Below are 26,236 nucleotides of genomic sequence, written 5' to 3'. Positions count from 1 at the left end.
GTCTACTTAGCTGTTTGATTAGATATATATATAGATATATATATATATATGAATGTGATGCTCAAAGACATCTGTTTTATATGCTGAAAATTACAAATAAAAACTAAGTCTATCATATTTCACAATCTGATCAATACCCTTTTCTTATTGATTTTTTTAAATGAGCAATTTTTTAATCACAAGATGTAGATCTCTGAAACTTTTATCTAAATATAACCAACCACACAAAGGAAAAAAAATGATTCTATTCAATTTTCTCTTTGTCAGATTTTTCAAAAATTAATTATGGGCTAAAACATGGCAATGAAAGTTTGGAGCCAAATAGCAAATGTATAGGCAAGCTGCTCCAATAAGTAACTCTGGACATTCTCTGTTTGTATGCACAAGATTCAGTCTGTCTTTATCTATTTCAAAACAAATTTTCTCTCAGTTTGTTATCGTATTTTTAAATACCTATTAGGTATTACATACTAGGTTTTACTCCATGATGCCAGGTTATGCCATATCACTGTGCCCCACTGTTTTTCTAATGTAGATGCCTATAGCATCTCTCCAATGTACCTTAGAATTGACTGTCCCCTAGATGATTGTCTCGTTTATTGCATTGCTAAAGCGCAGGCTCTAGAGGCTAGTGTATTTTTCTCAGCATCTATTGATACAGAGAGTAATATGAGACATATCTCCAAGTCCATCCAGAGAATTAGAACATTTTACTTGGTAAGTCTTGGTGTACTTCATCCTAAAAATCCTAAACAAAAACGTTTTCTATCCAGAAGGCTGGAAAGTGACTTTAAAAATAGGACTTCTGCAGTTCTTTTTCTATGTTGGGTTTGCTGTTCTGTCTCATGCCCTCAGAAAAGCCTATGCAGAGGAGCATCTTATTTCAGACCTTTTCTTCTGTGCTTTTCTATAAGGAAAATGCCTTGTCTATGACTAACCAAGAAGTTACAAATGAAATTACAGTTCCTTGGTAGCATTTTCTAAGGAACTGGTCATACCACCATATAGGCAAAGTCAATCCCTTGAAGTGGGATTACTTTCACCAAAAACTTGAGAAGGAAAAAAACCTGCAGAATGAAGGAAAAGGAAGGTCAATAAATTGCCTGAGTCTGCATAAGAAGTTTGCAACAGATTTTCAGGATTGCATCTCAGTCAATCAATTTAACTGATTCATGAAGCCAGTCTGTTCCTTGAACCCTTCCTTAAAATGTATTTGATCCTTTCTCAAAAATGTACAGCATCATTCTACATCTGATGTCCCTCAGTTTAGTGTGCATATTTCAACTGAGACAGCAACAGGCAGAAGCCTTGTGCTCTATATTGTGTTAGAGTTGAGACATGCAACTCCAGATCTCAACAGTAAGTTGAGAGTAAATTATCACCTGAAATGACAGTAGTGGTGCTTGATACTTGTCCAAGAAAAATTATGTCCTCCTCTCAGGTCATTCTGAGGAAGTGGAAAAGGCTAATTTTTTCAAACTATTGCAATAATGGGAGTTTCTGTGAGTGAATAGGGAGATTGAAGAAGGACTAACTGAAAGAAGATTCAGGCTTTGGATAGACAGGAAGACCCGCTCTTGCAGAACAAACTCATTTTTGTCAGGTCAGGCTGCTGAAGTTTAATCAAAAATTCAGAGTGGCTAATGGTGATTTTTCCATCAGGATAACCAAGCTTGAGTCAAAGGTGTTGTTCTGGTAAACATTGATAAAAGCTCTGAAAAATGGCAGAAGCGCTGGGCAGATTATCGATGGACAGCTGGATGTTTCCAAGGCTACAGAGCTATCTTGTCTTGAAGGGCATTCTTCGGGTTTAACAGTGCAAAATAGCATGAATAGATATCACTGCTGGAAGCGTTCAATGGAACTTCGTACATAGCTCCATACTTTGTCTAGTATACATAGGTTCTGTATTTCTTACAACCATGGAGCTTTCTTCCTGCAAGTCTTGTATTTCAATCACAGCACATTTAATACAGAGGTCCACACTACGCACTGGACTGCATAGCTTTCCAAAGTGCTTTACCAGTTTTCTGCAAGTCCCTTATTCGAATGATTGAACAGTGCAGAAGAAGGGCAGAGAAGCTGTGGAGCTTTTTCCAGTTCCTAGCCTGCTGCTAACAGACAGGTCAGCCTATGCACATGAAAGAAGCAGAAAAGTATAGTAATTTGTAGCAGATTTCTGCTTCTAAAAGGGAAGGAGGCCAGAGCAGGGAGGAAAAGACTGGAAGATCAACTGTGCATCTGATGTATATTACATTCTTCCAAAAAAGTTTATATAGTTGAAATTTTGAACAGAAGAAATCAAAACTGCACCATGTGGTCTAAATTAGGAAAAAACAATGAAAAAGTAGGACATGTTTTTTAAAATTGCTTCCATCTTTCTAATCTAATACAAGAAAAGGCTTCCTACCTAGAATTAGGCTTCCAAATATGGAATAACTTCAGCTTCTTCAAAACATTAGCTTTGTCTCATCAGTCTCATGCCTGCTTAATTTTAACTGAACTATAGCATTAGTGTCTGGCAAAAAAACTTCCCACTAAGTATAAGGTGCCAAAATTTTCACATAGCTAAAAGCTTCTGAGATTTCCATGCTCTTTCACGCTGGGACCCCACTGAAAATGTTTCATTAGATATGTCTAAAGATAATGTCCTTTCCAAAATATCTGTTCTCAGAAGACCATAAAAGAGGTTTAGTGGGAAAAATTGGTAAGGTGAATAAAGAAAAGTAGAGGAGATATGGAATGCTTTGCACTATTCTCTCAACACACACCTTACTGAAATTAACACTGAAAAAGTTTAGATTTAGAGGAATTGGTAAATCTTTTTTCCTTCCAGAAGATTCAAAGTACATTCACAGATCAAAGTTTACTTTTCTGATAGATTTTTTAATTTTGAAGTAGCAGTCTGATAATATTCAATTAATTATAATTGTCAAGCCTAAATTAAAGTACAGGAGAGTGATCAAAAATGAGATGAAACTTTTTACTTATTATTCTGGGCAGCTTCGTCACACATGCTGAATTATATGAAAAACCACATTTGGTGGTGTGCTTTCAAACTCTCCATGTAAATGCTGGAAAGCTTTTACTGTTTAAATCAAAGTACCTGTTCACACACTCTAGAACATAAAAATAATCTACTGCAAAAGAAGTGTTATTGTATTTCATGTATTATTAATGTTGCATTTTTTAAAAAAGTTGTCTTTTTTTTTTTCAAGTCAGGCATATTAGGCCATAACTAAGACATATTTTCAGTGTGCAATTATAGGTGTATATTTTAATATAAAGAAAAAAGTTTCTTAACTCTACAGTTAAAGAAATATATTTCAAAAACTCACTCACCAAAATAAGGAAAATATGGTATACAAAGATAAAATATAACTACAGTTATATTTATATATATATATATATATATATATATATAAAATAAGTCAGTTACAGACAGAGGGAAAAAGAAAAAAAAATATGGTCTTTCTGGGTTGCTTATCTAAAATACTTTTCATAATACAGCCAAAGTGCTGAAGGAAACTGGATATAAATTCTAAGCAGGAAAAAACAGCAAGAGAGCTATTCAGAAACCAGAAAAATTTCATGGACTTGTTCTGTAGTCCTATACTGTTATTAAATGCATTATGAAAAATATTGGGAAAGTGGAATTTTCTTTTTTAACTAGGGGAGATTAAATCCCCTATGGTTTAGTATTTTGTTTTGTATTTATAGCGTACAAAACACAAAAGCCTCTCATTGCTCCTGGATCACAAAGGCCCCTAAGGAGAAGTAACCTAGTCTGTTCTTAAGACGAGCTTCAGAGAGGGGAAAAAACAACAGCTGAAACTACTGGAAGTTTTACATTCCTAATAAAAGAGAACAGAGGTTTGTAAATTCTTTGTCTTGTTCTGTATACTGTCCTTTATGCAATACTAGCTGCAGCAGTCATTATAGCATCATAGGATGTGATCCTTTGGCAGAGTGAAAGTGAAAGTTGAAAGAGGTAGCCAAGAAAGTCAATAAACCACAGATCCATGCTGACTGCTTTTTCTGCCTCTTTTCCTGACACTAGCCTGCATTTTTCTCCCTCTCCTGGAAAAGGAAGTTTAGCTATTTTGCTTGACAGTTCTAGCAGTCTTCAATTACCAGTAAGCTCCCAATGATGCTGAAGATGAAGTCCAAGTCATAGCTGCTTGTTTATTGTAGTGGCTTTGTTCCTTGGCAATACACAGGAAATATGTCTCTAGATTGAATCGTGGATGCATTTCTATTAAATATCAAGCTGAACCAGACAAAAACCGCAGCAGTTTTTAGAAGACATCTACCCTATTTCTCAAAATCTTTTGAAGAAATATTTAATGTTTATGTTCGATTATGATCTGGTAATATTGCAATGTTATGCTTAATGGCTACACATCTGCTTACCAGCTCAGCTTGGTTTAGGGGGAAAAAAAAAGAATTCTGTCTAGGTAACATTTGAAAATACTTTGTTTCAAATACATGAAAGGAAAAAAGAAGGGAGGATCCCATTTCTTTCTATTTTATTTTGCTCTTGGGGTAAAGCATTAAATCACTAATACCTTCAGTTATATTCTAATAATGATCCCTTTAGTATCAATCTTCAAAATTAATTTTTAATTTTATTTTATATATACATTTAATTATACTGTCTTATTGAGGGGTGGGGGTTTTTTGGTTGTTCAGTTTTTGGTTTTCTTTTTGTTTGGGTTGTTTTTTTCCACTTAAGTGAAGGGTTCAAATAAAACTTCTGGAAAGTGTCTGATAGCAAAAGCATTGCTCAACACACTGACCAGTGTCAAGCATTTTTGTGTTCTTCACAAAGGAGACACAGTACATAACAAAATGTTGCTTACGTTTCTCTAGCAGAAATGTTTGTAAAACTTTAGCACTGCTAGCTAATATTATTTAGTGTTTTCAGAAAGAGACTCTTAGTTTTGTTTCTGTACATGAATAAGGCAAAACATTTTTATATTAATTTTTTTCATAATATTAATTTGAAATATGGTTTTGATAAAACTATGATTCTGATATAGATTGAAGGGAAAAAAAGCTAAATGCCTTTGATAAAAGGCAGTATATAAATACTGCACAATTTTTAATAATTTTAAATTATTATATATAAATACTTTAATAATATTTAATATAAGGAAAATATGTGAAAATTACATACCCTAACATTTTAACATCCTATAAAACAGTAACAAGGAAATAAAATCAAATGTAGCTTTGTTAGGTTAATGTCTTATCTATTTGGTCTTATTGTCTTAAAATAGCACTATTAAACACATATAAAAGAGCTTATTTTGGAGCATTTAGAGGACCCCTTAAGTCAATTGCCATTTTCCATCTATAAAAATTACATATAGGATATTTAATCTGGTACTCAACAAAATGCACTATGGCAGGGCAAATAATAAGGATCATTTCTAATACCTCCAATGAAGTATATCAGTGTTGTAGGAATATTGGAAATAGAGGTTCTCCATGATTATGGGGAAAGTTAGAGAACCACTATTGATTTTTAATATCATACCTTTAGTATTGCTAATTTACAACAACTGCAAACAGTAGGACAATGGATTTTTTTTAAGGAAATATATCATAAAAATTAATAACTGAATGACATATTTATGGACCTTGGCAGCTATGGTCTACGTCAGCCAAGGTATCTCATACATTTTATAATTCAGTTACAATACTGCCATCAAATGCCAGCATTTCTAAGACTGACAGAGTTAACCCTTAAAGCTTTGTAATTTTACAATAGAAAGATAATGACAGCAGACTATAATATTTATTTTCATGGAAAGCGTGAAAATACTATATACTTTATTGTGTCTTTTGATGAAAATTCAGTAACATTAATTCATAGTATAACAATTAATTGAATATATTGACATGGTTTCAAATAAAATTTTACATTAAAAGTATTCAGAAGCAGTTATAAGGAAGTAATTTCTCATGTATTTCCATCAGCTTTCCTACAGAGTAGTCCTTTTTTTGTGTAATATGTCACTTACACAGTGAGTAAGCTCCACTAAAGTGGCAAAGCTTTGGGGGCTCATAGTCTTTGAAAACAGACAATCTGAAGAAGACATGCCAACCTTTACCATTAACCCTTTCTTTGAGAGACGGAAAGGGTCGGCTTACAAGTTGTTCATTCTGAATGCTTGCAACAGATCTACCCTTACATTGTATGTGGTAAAATTATTACCACAGCAGGACTTCAAATGGAAATGTACTTTCTACTGCACAGAGCACAAGAACATAAAAAAATTTTAGGCTGTGAAGGAAGCTTAGATTTCTTAAAGTATTTTCCCATCTTCAAAAAAAAAAAAAAAAATGTACAATTTTAGCTTTTCGTAAGGAAATCAGCAGATAAGGTAGGCAGAAGGACAGAGGAGAGGGAAAGTAGATTTATATGCCTTCTTGTCACTGCTCTGAACAAACGAAGCGAAAGACAAACAATACCCGATATGAAACAAGATTTAATTTGTGTTTTATTAGCAAGTTGAGAAGCACAGAGTTCCATCTGTTCTGCCAGGGGCTTCAATAAATACTATTTCTTGCATTTGTCAGTCTACAAACAAAATAATTCTATTTCAACACTTGCTTTGCAAGAACAGATGATTATTTTGTTTTGGAGTCCCTGTTCTCCAGCATTACTGTCTTCTACAAAATAACTTCTTTAAACGTTTTCAAATTGACATTAAAGAAAGTGATTTACTTGCTAGCTTGGAAAAAGACCTAGATAATGAAAGTGATCAATTTTTCTTTTATCTAACAACATATTCAGAAGAAACCTTTCACCTATAGATTTAAAAGCATGAAACATTTGATATTGTGGCAGACCCTATTCAGTTTTTAACCATTTTCAGGACACATATTTTTACATGGGAGTGAACTGCATTTGTGAATGAAGGAGTGTCACAGCTACAGATCTTGCTACATGCCTAACCAGCCCCTGAAGTGAATCTTCAAGTACCGCCACCCCATGCTGAACAAAAAGTTTATATTTTTATCTATAAATCCCCCCATACTTCCTTCTGTTTTATATGGGTTTCAGACAGTTTTGGCTTTAAGTAAGGGAGATTTGGAGAGAACTGATATTTGGAAAGATAAATCCCACAGAATGCCTTTGATAACAAGTTGCATTTTCTGTCCCTCTAGAAGCCATCCTTGACTAATGGACTGTGGCACTTTCTGCATCAAATACTCAACCAGCAGATGCTAAAAAAATTCCATTCAAAGCAACTCACTTGAAATACAGAACTTTTAAATATCTGAGATCTTGAGGAAAGTTTTAACATTAACAATGAAAACAAAAAAACACTGAAGAATGTGGTTTTTAAACTGAAGTATTACTAGGCATGTAAAATCTCAGACTGAAAATCTGGGGTCAATGTAATTTTTTACTCTGTGACAGTCACTGACCAGTTCTCCTCTTTCTAGACAGTAACGCACTAACTTATTTACTAATTTGATGTTCCTAGATTCAGTAGAAGTCCTTAGACCATGCAGTTATGCAGAGTTGGTTTCTTTAGGGAACAGTCATTGTTTCCTAGACCTGGTAAAATATTTTCCAGGCAGCTGCTTATCTAAAGCAAATGCTTTTGTTTGCTACGAACCACCTAACTACACTACTCTAGAATCAAATCATTAAAGATTTCAAGAACAAAGTAGATCCAAACATATATTATCTTGCCATGCAGGTCATTGCATTTGTAAGCTGCTGTAGATCCTGCTATGACCATCAGAGATGGCTTGAAATAGTGAAAAAGCTGCAGTTCTTTGGTCTTTCTACTGCTACATAAGGAAAAGTTTACTTTCCAGAGCCAGAGGACAAAAGGAAAGTTGCCTCTCAATCTGTTATGCCTGATGTATGCTTTTATTTATTGGATATATGCTTTTATTTGATGCACTTGTAGACTTTCCTATCTTCTTCCTATGATGGATTTCAGTATGGAATCAATAGGACAGCAGGAAAGAGCAAATTGAGATGGCTTTTAACTTTCAGCCATATTGCATGTTGAAAACTACAATTATTTTAAAATTATGCTTTTAATACAAGTTATAATGTTCATTTTCCATAACCAAACAGTCCTTCTGTATTGTTTGCTCAATAGATCATTACTTGAATTCTGAAGAAATATCTCCCTTTATCACTTTAGAAGAGGGAAAAAATCTATTGAATTTCAGCAATAATATATCTAATTTTTGTTTTTACAAACCTGAGTGTATTCCTTTAACCAAGCAGAAGGGTTTCATTTGACCTAGAGTTGATGTTTGATGTCAAAATTAGACAAAATGTACAAACATCAAACAAGTTCTTCCTCAGACTCTCTGACTTCTGACTTATTAAAATTGATCTCCACAGTTTCTCTGTTTTTATCCAAAAAGGATCATACAGCATTTTAAAAGGTTGACAGTTTTAATATATGGTTCTTATAAAGCATACTGTACAATTATTTATTAAGTCAAGATTAATTTCTTGATAGGTAAACTTTGGCATAATTCATTTTGTTTTGCTCTCTCAACTCTTGACAGATAATATCAAAACTATTTTTAATATTACACAGACATAAATTTCCTTCCGCAATGTAAGCTAAGTAAACATATTGTAGAGAGATTATTCAAATTGGAAAGCATAGACAATTCTACTACAAATGTAAGTAAACAGTATTTTTAGATGTGTTCTTCAAAGAAAGATTGATCTAAAACCCCAAACTACATCTGTTCTTCACTGGAAACCCCAGTCTTACAATGGTTATATACATTACATTTACTATAAAAATCTGAGTGGTGTTGATTTCAGCAGCACAAAGTCAGTTTTCCATGCATGTATCACACTTTCTAAAATAATGTTAGGCAAGAAAGAATCAGAAAACCACACATTTAACCTTGCTATCAGCTTACCTCCATCCATTTTTTCAGAAGGTGATTGGAGTATAAATTTTTCATATTCAGATTTGCTTTCCTCCAAGTAAGTATACAGTAAATACACAAACTAAAATTTTATCAAGAATAACCTAGTCCTCCTTAAATTTTCAAAATGTAAAAATAAAAGCTAAGTTTAAAAACCAAACAAATATTTGCTTTTAAGCCTCTGGACACTGCCAGTAAGTTTGACCTGATAAAAAATCAGCACAAAAAAATCAAAGATAACTGTCCTCAGCTGTTCTTATTATCTTAGAAACAGGTACTTTTAGAGTAGTTCATATCTTTACGCAGTACACAGAAAAGAGGTTGATGGAATTGCAAGTAGGTTTAGAAGTCTGGGTAGAGCCTCACAATACCAACACAGAATATCAAGTGAGATGAACCTTGCCCTGAAAGTGAAGGTGAAACTTCTCTATTAGAAAGATGTGTCCTCAGAAGACCTCAAAACACAGACAAATGGAGGGAATCTGTATTTCCCTTGAATTGTAATCCAAATTTGTATCTGAAAAGAGTAGAATTGTAACTTCTCTTAGCAAAAACCAGGTTTTAGCTGTGCTTAGCCATTTATAAAATTTGTACATATAACTGAAATGATTTTAACTCTCACACATCATGCACAAAGATACATATACACTATAAATAAAATAATGATGAGAAGAAGCCTGCTAGCTTTCTCCTGGTCAGAAAAATTCACAATGAATTTTCTGAAGAATCTCAAACCTTAGTTTAGGAAATATCTCCAGAGCCACTAATTAAACTGTGTCAGGATATAACATAACACTACTATTTGGAAGAAATTAAGTGGAAGGAAATAATGGGTTTGACTTTCCATTCTTACACTGGTTTCATGCAAATGTGAGGTGAAAAATCAAAGCTAACACGCCTGGTTTTCACAAATATGCAGAACATATGGAATGAAAATCTTTTTATTATTCCTTTAGTAGATTATACCACCCAGTCATACCATACTGTATACTCAGCTGCTATGTGAATGTATATTTTTGTCATGTTCAATGAGATGTTAAAAGAACTGTAACTATATCAGAACAGTAAGTGGAATAAAAGGAGACTAAACGGTGATAAAGCAGCTGGTACACAAAACGAGTGGGACTTAAATTTGAAAAGACCCGTATCCTTTTTTGTGTGAAAGAGAAATGCAATCCAGTTTGTGATTTGAATCTCACATGCTGCAGCTGCCATAGGAAAGCTTCCAGTATATTCTTCAACCACGCCATGCATCCTTCCCACATGAGCATCTCAACATCAAAATGAATGCTCATTGTCTCCTTGGTGAAATCCCGTCTTTAATAAAAACAATTTATGTCTCTCAGTTCTTTCTCTTACAAGAATGGTGATTTTCAAAACACCTAACCCTAGCCCTTTGCTCAATTGCAAAGTCTAGGAGATTTGTTAAGTTTTTGTTTGCTGAACAGGGAATTACCAGAGATGATTTCATAAATACTGACTTGCCAAAAGCAAATGCATTTGGTATTGACATATTTATGGATGGAACTGTGCTGGCCAACGTACCTCACTCCTTTCTTCAGGCTGGGGAAGGAAGATAGGCTAAATGTGATTTTCAAGTCTTACAGGTGCTTAATTGTTTAGTTAATCCAAATTTTCTCTCTCATGATTACTTGCAATGGCATTCCTACCTTTTTAGTGAAAGCTGTGAGCCAAAGTGAGGATCAAGCCAATATCTCCTTATGCATCTGGCCCTTGGCTCTTCATCTCACAGCTCTGAAATCATTCTTCATTGATGGGTGATCAACTAATAGATTTTTTTACTGAAACTGAAATCAAGTATTCAAAAGCAGTTTTCTGAAACACAGCAGTCTATGAATGAATCACAGACACAGACAGGAAACATGCAAACTTGTGTCAGCTATCAGCTCCTACTATATGCTGACTTTCCCCAGCTTTCTCAGGGCCAGGAGTCTCCAAGAAGTAGAAGTCTTAATGTGAAGTTAGCTTCATTCAGTTAATAAATGGGGATAAGAAACAACTGCCTGGACAATCCATTCTTTTCTGGAGAAATGGAAGTAAGCTCTCTCTGTTCACCAGTTTTCTATACAGCCTTACCCAGTGATATTCTGAAAGCAGTCAAAAAGCTGAGGAATAGAAAAGTCCTATTTATGAAGCATCACACAGTGTGGAAAGCAGTTCCTGAACTGTGCAAGCATTTCACACAGATGATATTACTGCCCACAGGATTAGAGGTATTACAGCATCCAGCATGCAGGGCTAAGCTCCTATCCTGGACTTTACTCCAGTGGCATAACAGACACTCACGTTGCACCTCCACCAGGACATTAGAATTTTATTAGTGTATTGTTTTACTCAAAGGCCACACAATAAACCTTTAGCTGACTGTACCTATGCAAAGCAAGACTAGATTGCCATACCAACAAATGTGTCTGGAAAAGCACAAAACTTTTATGAATAGCATCAGTAATTAAATAATACTCAGAACCATATTTAAGTGGTCTGTGACATCTAATGACAGCTGCATAGCTGTAAGAGCTCATGCTTTTTCAGAGGTATTTTTAAACTCTGACTGATGAAGTCCCTCAAAATTACCAAAAAAGCCCTCCTCTTAAGAATGCTTTCAGTGCTCCAATGATTTCTGATGTCCTGCTGTTTGTAACAGATTCCAAAGTGCTATTTTTTCATAGTGAGTGAAAAAAAATATATTTATATACACATGCATGTATTCAAATTCATATGTGTGTGTATATATATATATATAGTTTCTATATAATTACTGGGGAAATATATTCCAGTGAAAAGGTGACTACATAAGTACTGCCATAATACAGATTTCTCAAGTGCATTTCTCAAATTTTGCAAGGTAAAGCTTTACTGAGTCATTTCAGAATAAATGCAAGAAAAAAAATCTATAATATCAGCTCACAAACATTCTGGAAGTACTGATCTCCTTCATATGGTTTACCTTAAAATACAAAATATGTATCATTTAAAAATATTCAATACTCCTGAAAGCATAAATGGATTAATTTACCATTGACATAGAAACTACTCCAAAACACTTGTGATAAAGTTTCACAGCATCATTATGGTACTTCAGGAAAAAAACTCCAGAGAACTAAAACAGCAGACAAGTTCTGCAATGAAAGCAAGAAATATTTGAAAGCAGCCATGTTTCACTATATTACTCAGCATAGTGACTATGCAAACTGAGCTTCAGGTATACCTGCAAGTGCCACTTCTTTAAAAAAGTATCTGATGAAATAACAATCTTCCTGATTTCACTTAACTATATCATTTTTTGCATAAGCTGAATAGATAGCAAATTCATAAGGCAGACGGGCTTTGGTCCTATGAAGATACACAGATGCTTACAGAAGGGGAAGATTTACATGCGTTTACATTTTTTGCAGTTAGGGTCTTTATTAAATTACTGTAACAATCAATTTTCCAACAGAAATGGACAGATATATCCCCCTTTAAACTTTCATTTAAAAGACTCTTTAAACTTTTATTTTAAAAGACTGATAAATAAAAGCATGGATTTTCTCATAAGTATTTCCTTTGAACTTCTGAATTTCCTTCTCTCCCTAAACACTTACAATACACTAGATACACTATTGTTCTAGTAAAGGCCACCACTGTTACTTTAGAAAGAGTCACAGACCATGCTGGAGTCATGTTAATTTAATTTGGTGATTTTGATTAACTACAGAGTGCAAACTGCTCTTTCTCCAGAAAGTAGCAGTTGTTTGAAGAGGTAAAATCACATTCACTTTAGTTTAGAGATAAGAATTAACCTAAAGGTGTAATCATTAGACCTAATAATGCCTATTTTCAGGGTCAGGCCACCACATTTTCTTAGCATAGTTTTTAAATTAAAGATGCCCATGCCCACAAATCGGGGGACTATGGGTCCAGAGCTGTTTAGACAGGTTGTCAATATATTCTAGTGAACATCAATGAGACTCAAACAGGAGCTGGTGTTAGAAGACTTCAAGGCACATCAGATTTCTCTGTTTATACAGGAAAGCAAAGAGCTGATGCAAACTGCAGCAAAATATAGACTAAAGGGGGGGGTGGGGGTGTGTGTGGATATTTGTTTCCTTTATTTTCCACTTCCAGCAACCACAGTTAAAAATTCTTACAAATAAGCATTACATTTAACTAAAAGACACCTACATTAAGAGGGAAAGGCATTTCAAATTAGATAATAATGAAATCCTCCACTTGAATTAAAAAGATTGACTAGTGTCTCAGTTGTTGTTTTACAAAAAATAGAAATTAAATTCGACACTATTACATTACTGATACTTTCACGCTTCCAGAGAACCCTCTAGAAATAGACTATGGATATTAAAAATCATGTGTAATGCAAGGAGAGTTGGTTTGAGAGACCTGTTATGAATGTCCTCACAAGCCTAAGGTGAGAGAGAGGATTGAACTTGTCCTGAACCTCAAACCTCCAAAGGAGTTGTGCTGCTCAGAACAGGGTAATAAGATGTGAAGTGTTGCCATATATTGATGTTCCTGGAAGAGTAAGAAAGGAAGTGGGGAACTGTGAGAAACTTCCAACAATAGTTTTGTTGTTGGTTGTTTTTGTTTCTTTTCCACACCGCTCCCCCGTCCCTGCTGATTTGCTTTGAGCTTAAGAATGTAACTGTGCATAAAGGCTATTTGGCCTATCTGCAGTCTTAACTCCCAAAATGATACTTGACAACAACTGCATACTGATACCTGACCAAAGGTGTGTGGCTTTAAACTGTGACCTGAAATCATTAAAAGTCTATGAGAAGAAAATGCCCTATAAGACAGCAGTCTAAAAATTATGATTATCAGGGAACTTTGCCACAAAGCTTGGTGTTTTTAGAAAATCTCATAGTGAAAGTGTTGAAGATGAGTAAAAACTACATAAAGAGTCCAATTAAAAGTAATCATTAAGAGGCAGCAAAACCAGACTAGGAGGTTTTTAATATTGGGTTAAATGTAAAAAGAATATTTAATATGTAAACAGCCAAAAAACATTACAATTCTAGTCCACCTGGGACATCACCCTCACAAGCTCTAATTCCACAAACACCAAAGGTGCCGGGCACTACACAGTGTCCTTCTGGGTCTGAAATACTGCTAGTGAGAGAGTAAAACAAAATGCAGTGGAAAATAAGAACTTTGTCTTGTCAGGAGAAAACAAATGTCTATTTAAAATACTGCTGGACTCATTTGCTACACAAAAGTTAAATTAATTTTGTTACTTGACCAAGGCAGTTTTTGTGTCCATTTGCATCTATCTATTTTAGAGAGCCACTGAAAGGTAAGATCACTTTTCTGAAGTTCCTTTGCCCAGAAAACCAGAATCAGTGCCAGTGAATAGTGAATACTGACAAAGCTGAGACTCATTATGGACTTCAGATACATCTTCTTTAGTGGCAGAGCTCTACAAAAGTGAGACTTCCTTGAAAGTACATACAAACTGGGACAGCCTTTCATTTTTTTTATGAATGTATGAAGGTATTGTCTACCTTCTAGTCACCAAAGATGGGCTGTGCTGGTAGAGCACCGTATTGGAAGAAAAGATACTTGCTTCTACTGCATTCAGTAGCAGCTGTATTCTGCATATTATTCACTCAGTCATCTTTCTAAAAAAGGAACACAGTAGAAAATATCTCAACATAACTTTTACATTTTGTTTTCTTACTATTCAAAAGGATGCAACAAAAAATGGTGACTTCTGAAAGAGGAAAAAGAAACCATACTGAGTACTAAACATGATTATACTATGGCAAATGCAAAATCCAATTAAGCTTTAACCAAAAAGCATGAATGATGCTTCCAAAATTACTTTGATTAAAAGAGGATAGGTATTCAACCACTTTCTAGCAATCCAATTCCAAGAAGCAATTCAAAGCAGTACTCCTCCATAATGAACCCGTTACAGCTTCCCATCATATCTCTAGGAATACTTTTAAATCCCTTACAATTGCTATCTATAGAGAAGCTTTGTGTGTGCTTGGAAAGATATTATGTTTAAAAACAGAAGTAAAAAGTAACATTTCTTGAGGGACAATCTATGTAGAATTGACAGATTCTTTAGTTTAATGGGTAAATTTTAGTTTTGTGTTTGTGCTCCCTACTGACCTGAATTTTTCCTTGGCTCCTTGATTAATAGTTTGGTTAAATGCATTGAGGTTTATACCATTATCTGAAATTAAAACAAACAAACAACAACAACAACAAAAAGCACCAAACAGCAAACAACAAACTATTTCTGATCATGTCTCTGAGACTGTTCCAAAACTACTCACTATTTCTTCATTCACTTATATTTGTATGTGAGCTGCATCAGTTTTATGTGTGTGAGAAACATAATGGTGACTTATATCTTCTGAAAGGACAGAGGATTGTTTCTTCTGGTACTAAACTGGAAGCTGATAGAGAATTCCAAATTCAGTTTTAATACCACCCTTTAGTTTATTCAAACTTAAAAATCTTTTGGTCTCTTTTACTGACTAGCTGAAAATTCACAGACCACCTCAAGCAAGCTACAATGTTCCCAGCCTGTGGAGATGAGCATACGCACTACTGACATCAGATCTTTATTTGAAGCACAAAGGTTAATGTTGACAGCTTTACTTCAAGCAATAGGTGTGTGTATGTGTGTGTTTAGTGTAAGTTACTAATTTCATTCTTTTACTGAGCACAGTTTAGCAGATATTTAGCTTTATGCTCCACTGTTCATTACAGTGCTAGCCATGCCATCCAAGGCTTCAGGCCAACATGGGTCATATATGTTTTCAAACCTGATAAGATACATCAAATCTGTCCACTAAGCCAATCTGGAATTCAGGTTCCCAACAACCTGAAACTAGAGACTCAATTTCTAACCTGAAATAATTTTCTGTCTGCCTATTAATAATATAAAAGCATGGTAAAGAAAAGTGGTTTCAAAACAATGTCAAAAAATCTTTTTCTGGCTTCTTCAAAACTGTATATTAATATTTTTTTATTTGCTCAGAAACTTAACATCATAATAATAATGTTCTCCACATAATATTTATTTTAGTAGTAGAGTCCTAGGAAAATAATAAAACACACTGCAGACCTTGAAAAAATTAATCTGAAATGACTGTATGACATTAGAGAGTCAACTTAATCTTTATCAGTATAGTTATATTGACAAATATTAGCTTAACATATTCTGGGCTCCTTCAGAGGCTCTCCCATACCACAATTTAGGATTCACAGAACCCAGCCTTTATTACGAAATGGTGTTTACCACAGCCTGCCATTACAGAAATCAAGTCTACATTAGTGTTTTAGTTTGCATCAGGAGGTCTGAAGCAGATTTCCCCTTTGTCTCAACTTGCTTTGGTTTGTATCATGAAGTGATTTCAGAGTGCCTGAACTGGATGCCTCCTAGACAAAATGAAGCTGGAAGATGATCTCTGAGAGTGCATATACTGCTTTCCATCCATTCATGGATATTCAGCCAATGGGACCTGAATAGACCTATTCCAAAATAACCTACTAGGTCTGCAAACGTGGATGACACAGACATCAGATCCTCCTTTTTTGCTCTAGAGACTAACTTTTATTCTTTCACACTACTTGTTAAAGAAGACACGAGCACAGGAATCTGGATCAAGCACCTTCCCTTACACCTCAGCTAGGCTTATAGCACAAGTGTATCTCGATGTGTAATCACACCTTCAATCCATTTTCAGTGCCATCGGCGTCTCCCCACCACTCTGGCTTTGCTCAGCACCAACAGTGTTATGGCTGATGGTATAGACCGTCATTCCTCACACTGTGCCACCACCATACAAGCAGTATTAGAATACCTAATTTAAAAAAAAAAAATAAATCAATTCATACTTTGTTAGACCTATCACTAGAAATAACACATTTCATAGGAACAAACATTCTTAGTCATGTAAATCTGTATAGTTCCTCCTAGTGAAAAAACAAAACAAAACAAAACAGATCACTTAAATTTCCATGAATCAGTAATTGTAATTCTTGCAGTGGAAATAATGAATCCATATTTTTCTCATTTGCTTACATATCTGAGTGAATCACTGTGCTGAATTATGTCAGCTATCATTTCAAAACCACCCTAGCCTTATAGTCCTTCATAAATGTTACTCTAAGAATAACTGCCAACTGAATATTGAACTAGACAGGAATAGATGAGGTGAAATACAATTTATTTACTGAAAACACTATTATGAAATTTAGTATTAAAAATCTTGTGATGTGTATTAATGATACTCCATTCAAAATGGAAATATAACCTATGAATAAAGGTAAAATTTACTTTAATGCTTCTATCACAGTAATTTCCCCCAAATATACATATCTATAGGCTAGCAAGCTCCTCAGCAAAAGAGTTTATTCACATCTCAGCTTACTGAAAACTGTTAAAATCATGCATTTTATTGCTTGCCTTCAACCATAGGACATGCCGAGTATTTTGCATTGCCTGCACATGCTTTTTTCACTGCCTTAAGACAGATGTAAGAAAAAGACAAAATTTGCAGGTAGATCACCCACCTTTCAACAGCATAAGCTGATGCTGTTGATAATGAAGACAGTACGAGTAAATGCTACATGAATAACATGCAAGCAACAGATCCTCTTGCCTTACAAATTTATTAATTATGTACAAAAGACTGTGAAGACAAAATGCTTTATATAAAATAGTTAATACTGTGCTAGTTAGTAATTATACTAATTCCGTTTACTTATTTTTTGCAAGTCCACTAAGTTGCTTCTGTGCAACTAATTCTTTCTTTAGACAGTAACTTTCTCCAAATGAAAAACATTTTAAGTGCTGATATACAGCATTTCCAGCTCTTGAAGCACAGCTAATTAACATAGGCTTATCAGCTGATGTAGGGGGCTACATTTATGTTCTTATACTGACTAATTCAGGCTTTCAGACAGTAAAAGCTATACTGAGAAGGATTTTGAAGCTGAAGTTATACAAGGTACTAAAAGCTAGTCAAGACAGCACTAAAAGCTTCCAGTCAAAACACCCTCTTTTAACAAAGACCAGTAAGTGGTACTGTCCTCTGCTCGGTCCAATGTGCAGCAGCAAATCAAGAAGGAGGCAGCGTGATCTAGATCTGAGAAAACTACTGGGAATATATTTGAAATGTACAATGACATCAGCACATCACATACACTTTCTTCCCAGACAGGGACGGCAAAGCTTCAGCAGAGCTACACAGCAAGATTGGTAATCATCAAGAGAAAATCCATGTAATTTCCACAGGTTATCATCACAATTGATACTGGATGTTCAGGACACCCATCTACAGGGACAATGTGTGCTCTCAGAACAGGCTATGCCTGTATTATTCTGTTTTTCCCTGTGAGGAAAGATTATTATCCAAACATTCTGCTATATCACTCTATACAGCTTGTGTTCAGTTGAGAGAATGGACCAACCAGTATCAAACCAATAAACATTATTGTGTAATAGTCATTTGTATTCTTACTATTCTGGAAAATACCTGTGCGTTTCTTCCTCTAGTTTTATTTTCCGTTCTATTATGGTGAAAGAAGCCCAGGTTTATAAGCCAGCACTGAAGGCACTTCTGAAATTGAGCCAGAAACATGGTTTCTAGCTATGATTCAGAAAACATACCATGATCCTATTTCTGGAACAGGAGGAAAGGACTCCTCTTGCTATTCCTCCTACTGGTCCCCTGCTTTTATTGGTCACATCCACTCAGATGCAAATGAAACAGCATCTCCGTTTTAGCCCTAGTGCTCCTGGCAGAAAAAGGAAAGGTACCTTCTCACTCTTTATTACTTTGCAAAACAGAATTGGCCAAATTCTGAAAGACAGGAAATCTGCATGGGAAAGGTGCATTGACTGCTCTGCTTGGTTACTGTTCGGTTTCAACACATTAAAAAATGCTATTATGTGCATAAAATATTTTTGTATGACAGGCACAAACCAAAAAAATTCACATAATTAATGGCTTAAGACACAAAGCCCTTCTATTTTGTTTTATGTATGTATTTTAAGGTCCTGTATTCTTTGCTTGCTCTAATTATCATATATTTGGAGCAAACAATTTACTAAGTCTCTACAACTGAAAAGTACTATGGAAAGAATCCTATGCTTGATTATTTTCTTATTTTTTGGAAAGCATGTGTCTCTGTGTGTGCATATGTTTAGTTTCACCTTGTGGCTTTTGGGGAGAAGGATTATTTTCCTGATTTCCACTACTAAATTAATGGTAATTAGGCTTATCTTCATAATATTTCTCATTTCTTCTTTAAGCAATGTGTGTTTCCACCCAGAGGAAGATGCAAGTGTATCTACAGATCAAAACAGTCAGTTAATGTTCAGTCAGATCACCCTTCCCAGTTCACTGCATGCAGAACAGCATATTCATAAAAACTAACAGACCATTTTATTGACTGGCTGGAAAAAAAAACCAAAACCAAACAACAACTATGGAAAATGTGGGGTCATGCAGCACTACTGAGTTTTAATCAGGAAGAGTTTCTGTGGTGGCAGTTGGTGCAGCTCTTAGCACTATTCCATCTAAAACTCAGAAGCTAACCAGAAAACAAGTAGCTTTGCAAAAATACTCCGTGTCATGGGTACGGACGGGATTGCTAGTGGTGAGGATATTGTCTTTCATGAGCTCTGATGGCCACAAACCACAGTTCTCTGGCACAACAGAATTACACAAAAAATCCCTTGTGCAAACAAAATTATTTCTCTAGGTATTTAAGACACATTGCATTAAACCCTTCCCAGTAACACAGTTCTAGGGCTTTTTAGGTGAACACTTAGATGATGTTCTTATTTTTATGTCAGCCTGAATAATTCTGTACCGTTTTTGGAGTCCAAGTGCCACATTGTCACCAACCCAGTAAAATGATTAAAGCTACTATTTGTCAGTATAACTGGACTGATTAACAAATGTTCACAGTCTTCTCCATTCTACAAAATTAAAAAAAAAAAAAAAAGAGAGAGAGAAAAAAAGAAAGAAACAGATGAAACTTATTGGAAGTTTATTTGGTATACCATTTTTCACTTTTTAATGTATGAAATTTGTAAATATTTCTCCTTCAAAATTTTATAATTGTTTGAATACAGACAGCATTAATATTTTGGGGTACATTCAGATTAATACTGAATTAACATGTCTGGATTTGAGCAGAAAAGCTTTAAGTTTGTTCTTCACAAAAGAGGCAATAAAAATACATATCAAAATACTTATATCAAATAAGAATAACACTCACTTGTAACATAAGACCAGCCTTTATTGTCATTTGTCATTTATTTCTGAGTAAAAGAGCATGTAAACATATTATCATGCTATTCCTCTAAAATTCCTAAATTCCAAAATTATATAAAACCCACTTATACAGCTATAAATATTTCCAATCTGTTTGCAATGCAAATCACTTTATTATTGTCTCCTGCCTTTGACACCGCTCAGACATTTTAATGATTTTCTTTTTAGCTACAGGGTAAAGCACTGTTTTCTACAGGGCCAGCATTACTGTTTTCTGTCACTGTTAACGTATCAGAAGTCTTTAAAAATACCTCACTGTCATCCTTTCTGCCACTGTTATTATTTATATTCACTAACACAGTTTTCAAACCTTCTGAAGTCTATAACAACCTACATGATCTGTGCCACAACTTTTTGCATACAAACCCGATTATTCAGTTGACTCCTGTTCTAGTTGGCCTTTTAGTGACATTTACTTCCCATCATTGCTTATACGAGTTACCAGTCGACTATAGACTTGCAGCTTTCACAAAGAACATGCCTCTAGTATTTTTATGTTATATTTGTAAAAAAAATAGCACACTACTGTGTTAAGTAAGAAGAGAAAAACCTTTTATTTACACAAAACTAAGGGAGAAATCCCAAGCCTGGCAGAGGGTTGCTGGAAGGAGCTGCCCACATGCTTGGCCAGCTGAAGGCTTTGAGATAAGATCTGATTCCACAGTTCTCCTGGGGACCAGGTGACACAGCTCTGAAAGTACACACAAATATTTGGCTCTATTCTGCATGTTATAGCCCACGTATTTTCTACATGTGCAATTAAGTCTGCATAGAGTAGGAATAGAATAATCAATACGTATTTTTCAACAATTTTGTAGTGGAATGAATTATCATGTCACATACAAGGTGAGTAATAGCCCATCTCCATCACCAAAACCATATATTTTTTTCATAGAACTGTGGATTTCTGCAAAGAAACTCAAAAGCTGTTGTTTTTAATAGTAAAATACGTTGCACAGAAATATGCAAGGCAACAAAGTAGTCAAAAAGAAATGGAGTAGCATGGCATACCTGCCCAAAGCATAATCTAATAATAAATGTATGCTAACCAGGGCAATTATAAATTTTTACAAGATACTTTCTCTGATAGGAGAAGCTTTTTGTTTCGTTTACTATTTCCATATAAGAAGATACATGAAAGAACAATAGGATTACTGAAACACTAAAACTACAAGACAGTATAAACCACAAGTTCTGCCTAAGTATACAGTTCATTTGAACTATTAATATTGGAATTAACAGGAAAATTAATGAGTGCATCTAGTATTTCTTATAGAATATACTTTTTGTCAGACAGCTCAAATCACATTCTGTACCAGAAAGTAACATTTTTGTTTGTATTCTGTTGTTAATTCACTATCATTGGAGTGCAACATTCATCTGCTAAGAAATAAAACACAGTAGTAATCAGTATCATGGTGATATGTTTTATGTATAGAAACATTTCCCAGTTTCCCAGTAACCCAGTTTCAAACCTTTGGTCAGCAATGCAATTTTACAGTACTTCATAGTGTATTTACATCTTTGTCTTATGAATATTTTATGATTTCTCTGCAAGTTCTGTAAGAAAGTGTTTTCCTTCTTTATAGACCTTCTGATCATCAGAAAACTTTTTAAAATTGCTTTAACCTCCCAAGGTTTCAGAAAAGACCAGCCCTTAATTCACTACTTGTTAGCAAAAAGGAGTATACTTGTACTAAGAGTTCATTTGTAAACCACAAAGCTCATCTGACTATGATTGGCTAGTATTGCTTGCAAATATTTGAAAGTTTGCGTTTATCATTTCTGGAAACTGTTATCACATACTGCTGGTTTTAAAGCTAAAGATTCAGCCAGATTCATGACACCTTGTGTACTGCTGTAGTTGAGCATGTCTGACTCTACTGCACATGCCTAGTTCCTAAGTTCTGCCTATTGGCAAAGTCTTTTAGCCCTGATTTAGGTCTGTGCTTAGATCTGTGTTTTAGATGTGTGCTTAGCTTAATAATTGAAAGTTACAAGACTTAAAAATGCTGTTCATAGAAATATTTCAAGGTGGGTTTTTTATTTTTTTCCCAAAGATGCTGGAATAGAAAAAAGGCTCTTTCAATTTCAAATTCTGTTCAAATAAATATGTACAATATGAAGATATCTTGAATGTTTAGAAGTTGTGCAAGTTAGTAGTCACATGTATTGCTGTAGACAGCCAATTTAAGAAAACAAAAAAATATTTACTGGATACAATAAACTCCAACGTAAACTTAAGTTGTTTTTAAATGATCAAAGCATTACTACACAACTTTCAAAAATGAAATCTGAAACTTCAAAATGAAGTTCCTTTGTGCTATGCTTTCATTAAAAAAGAAATGACCCCCAGGTTCTCTATAAAAACAGCTTGATTAAAAAATAATTTTTCAGTGCATTGTTCCCCATTTCACAACCAACAACAAAAAAATAAATCTCCTTTTGAATCCAACGTTTTCCACCTGTATCATTATTTTATTCAAATAACTGCTAAATACAGTGAAATACAAGACCAACCAGAGAGCAAGTCAATGTTACTACTTGGACTTTGATGTTTACAATGTTCATGAAAGATACATGCTCACTGTAAGAGTGCTGGCAAACTAATTTATCCACATAGAGTAGTGGAAGCACTATCTTTTCATCAAGCTTGAAGACAAAAAGAAAGAAAATCAGTGCTTTCTGTAATATAGCTGCAGAAGTCTGCCAAGGCTGGCACAAGCAATTTGAGATGAAGTACAGAGATACTGAAATGCAAAGCACTAAGCTTTGGTATTACAAAACTAAAACCTTGTTCATAATAGTGTTACAACTCCTTCCTTTCATACATTATATAACTACTTTATATGACCTCCTCTCACACAGTTTTTTAATTGCTTTAATCAAACATAGTCTAGAGATCATAGCCTAAGCTTCTTTTAATTATAGCAGGTGGTTCAGCAAAAATACTGAACAAAATCACAAAATCACACTTTCAACTTTTGAAGAATTTCAGAACAGATTCCCTGAACAGAACAAAGGTACTAGGAATTTCATAGTTTCTAGATAGTTGCAGATATTGATGTAATTTTCAAATTCAGTACTTTTTCTAAACACTAGGTGTCCTGGAGACCAAAGAAGTTAATAAAACACAAGTGGGAGAGAAAGGGGAAGCAGAAAATACTGTTTATTCATTCCTGTGTCATTGCAGGTGAAAATATTATTTTAAATTTTCCAATTAGGTGTCAAGAAATTCCTTGTTAATCTACTAAAAATAGTTAATCAGGCAACAAAATCTCTGAATTTGAAAATTTATGGCAGACTTCTGATTTGAATTAATGCTCACTCATAAAGTGAGCACACTTTATAAAGTTGATTTTAAAATATACTATTCAAAGCATTTGATAAAGATCTTAATCAATGCTCAAAATCTTGTAGACATATCCACTAATTATGATTCTCCCCAGCCTAATTGCAATGTTACATGCATCCCTGTATGGCCAGTCTGATTCCTTGGCCAGTAGAGGCCAATTTGGTCTTATTTCCTAAGAACATCACTGAAATGCTGATAATAAAGTTACAACTTGCAAACATGCTTTGTGCTTCTTTCAGTACCACTTTTGTTGCTTGAAGAATGAATATGTTGCATTTTTTAATCAATGTGCCATCAATTCAGTAGATTAATCACTCACTACCCTCCATCAGTCAGAATTCACCCTCATCTCTCAATTTTTTATTTGTTCAGTTTTAAACATGCTGGGCATTCATTTTGCTAAGATTATTTTCACACATTCAGGTTAAATACCATCATATATATTTCAAATTAAGAACCATTAAGCTGTCCCATAACTTTGCAAGTTATTCAAATGAAAGAGATCACTTGTCTCATAGAGGTTACACTGTAACATACAGAAACAATAGAATAGGTAAGAAAGCAAAAGGTGAAAGTAGTTTGAAATGGACCAAAACAATTAACAAGAGTCATATGAAGTCCTTCTCAGCAACTATTATATTTGTAAGCAAGGGCTGAAGTAAGTCAAGAGGGAAAGAGAAGATACTACCAACATGGTGGTCAAAACCTAGAAATAAGGAACAAAGGAAGCCAAGGGAAGACCTGGAAAGTTTCTTCACATTTCTTTCTTTATACTGCACATATGTAAACAAATAAATAGAAAAAATAATTTTTAAAGTGCACCGCAGGAAAATACGGCCTTTCTTTGGTCGCTATTTTTTAATTCTTCAGGAATTCTTTTAGCACTGATAACACCAAGCTGTTCTAGAATACCAACACAGACTATCCTGAATTAGCAGCTTTACATTCCAAGGTCATTTAACTCTACGTTGTTCATCAAGGTATCCAGAAGGCAACAGGAAATTCAGTTCTGTTTCCCTTTTATTTATGGTCCCCTCAGCTTAAAAATCAGCAGGAGATAATTTTTAAAAGATATTTTTTTGTTTGTGGGATAATGTCTACAATAATCACGCAGATTTTCAGTAGCAACAATACATACTGTAAAAAAAAAAAAAATACAATATACATATATACACTTAATTTTTAGTGCCTACTTTCACAAAGTACCACACACTAAAATAGCCAACCTGGTATCGCAGCAAAACATCCTAATTTTAGTGACTTTTTTCAACTTGACACACTCAGAAAGAATACCTGACATCAGGAACTGTGTTTAAGAGCATAGCTAGAGGAGGCTGTACAGAATATTTAGACGTCAGTGTGTGAATAAGGTAGTCATGCTGTAGAGGAACAGGCCTGGGGCATTCATGTCTCTGAATCACTGCCAGGACCAGCAGATCGTCACTGTTAGGAGGATGGCACTCTTTCTGCACAGCCCTCAACTATCATTTGACATCACTGTAAGCAGTTCAATTTCTGATTGATGAATCAATCAATCAATCAGAAGGGTAAGGTAGTGCAATTAAAACCAATGGATTAAAAGAAGACAAGAATAAATGCAGTCATTCGACCCAAAGAAAGGAGTACCTGTATTTTTCTGAAAGAAGTTTGCCATGCATTTTATGATCAACTTTTAATTGCCTCAGATTGCTCTGGTAGCATACACAGGATTTTTTACTTATTAAAGACATCACTCTACAATAGCATAAAGTAACCAAAAAGAAAAAAATGTTACACTGTCAGGAATGGGAAGGTTATTTAAATCCTAACTGCATCAGAGGGTACGCTGAAAAAGTTACTGCTGCCACTTTAAGTAGTGGAGTGTTTGAATTGCCCTGCAGGGCCAGAGTGCTATAAGGAGCAGCTGGGGCAGGGTGTGTGTGGGGGGGGTTTATTATAGTTAAATCTTACTGTAGAATTACATCATTTTCCAGAGCAAAGGCACTGAAGATTTCTTTTAATTAAGTCCTGCTGAAAGATGGTTTTAATTAGACTGGTTTGCACATGAGATTCAGAGCATGTAATAAATTCTTACCTACATACACACTACACACACAAGCTTATTTACCCGAACAAGGCAAAACTTAGCTTAAAACTGAGAACCTCAATAATCCTAACAATAGATTCTAGTGTTCTATCAATTGCACGTGTATGATTACTATCCACATGAACCAAATTAAGCATCAGCTAGCATGAAGCTACATTCAGGATAAATATAAAAAATCCAGACAGGTACAACATACAAAGTTCTAAAAATATTTTTTGTATAATAGGAACTTAGAATTTCTGTATAATGTTAACACAGTGTTTATCTGAACTAAACAGAAGACAGCGTGGATCCATCTAAACAACTATAAATCTAATTAATTTTAAGATGATAATATTATTGGGAAAGACAATCGATAGCAAAATCATTGTGAATGCAATTTTGTGTTTGTTTAGGAACAATTTACATGCTGATATTTTTAAGGCAGCAAAATTACTGTGATTATATTGATTTCTTACATATTTTCTCTTACCAATACAAAACTCATTAACACATAAGCTTCTTAACCTATTAGCTACTCTTACTCAAAGTTTA

General features: G+C 34.5%; 1 protein-coding gene across 11 annotated transcripts in view; it reads right to left on the bottom strand.

Moving 5' to 3' along the window:
- Positions 1-26,236, bottom strand: part of PPFIA2 (PTPRF interacting protein alpha 2) — a 352,109-nt gene that overhangs the window by 209,488 nt on the left and 116,385 nt on the right. The gene's annotated exons all lie outside the window — the stretch shown is intronic.

This window comes from Falco biarmicus, chromosome 5, assembly GCF_023638135.1.
Source record: "Falco biarmicus isolate bFalBia1 chromosome 5, bFalBia1.pri, whole genome shotgun sequence".
Taxonomy (NCBI): Eukaryota; Metazoa; Chordata; class Aves; order Falconiformes; family Falconidae; genus Falco; species Falco biarmicus.
This window is presented reverse-complemented; position numbering and strand designations above follow the sequence as displayed.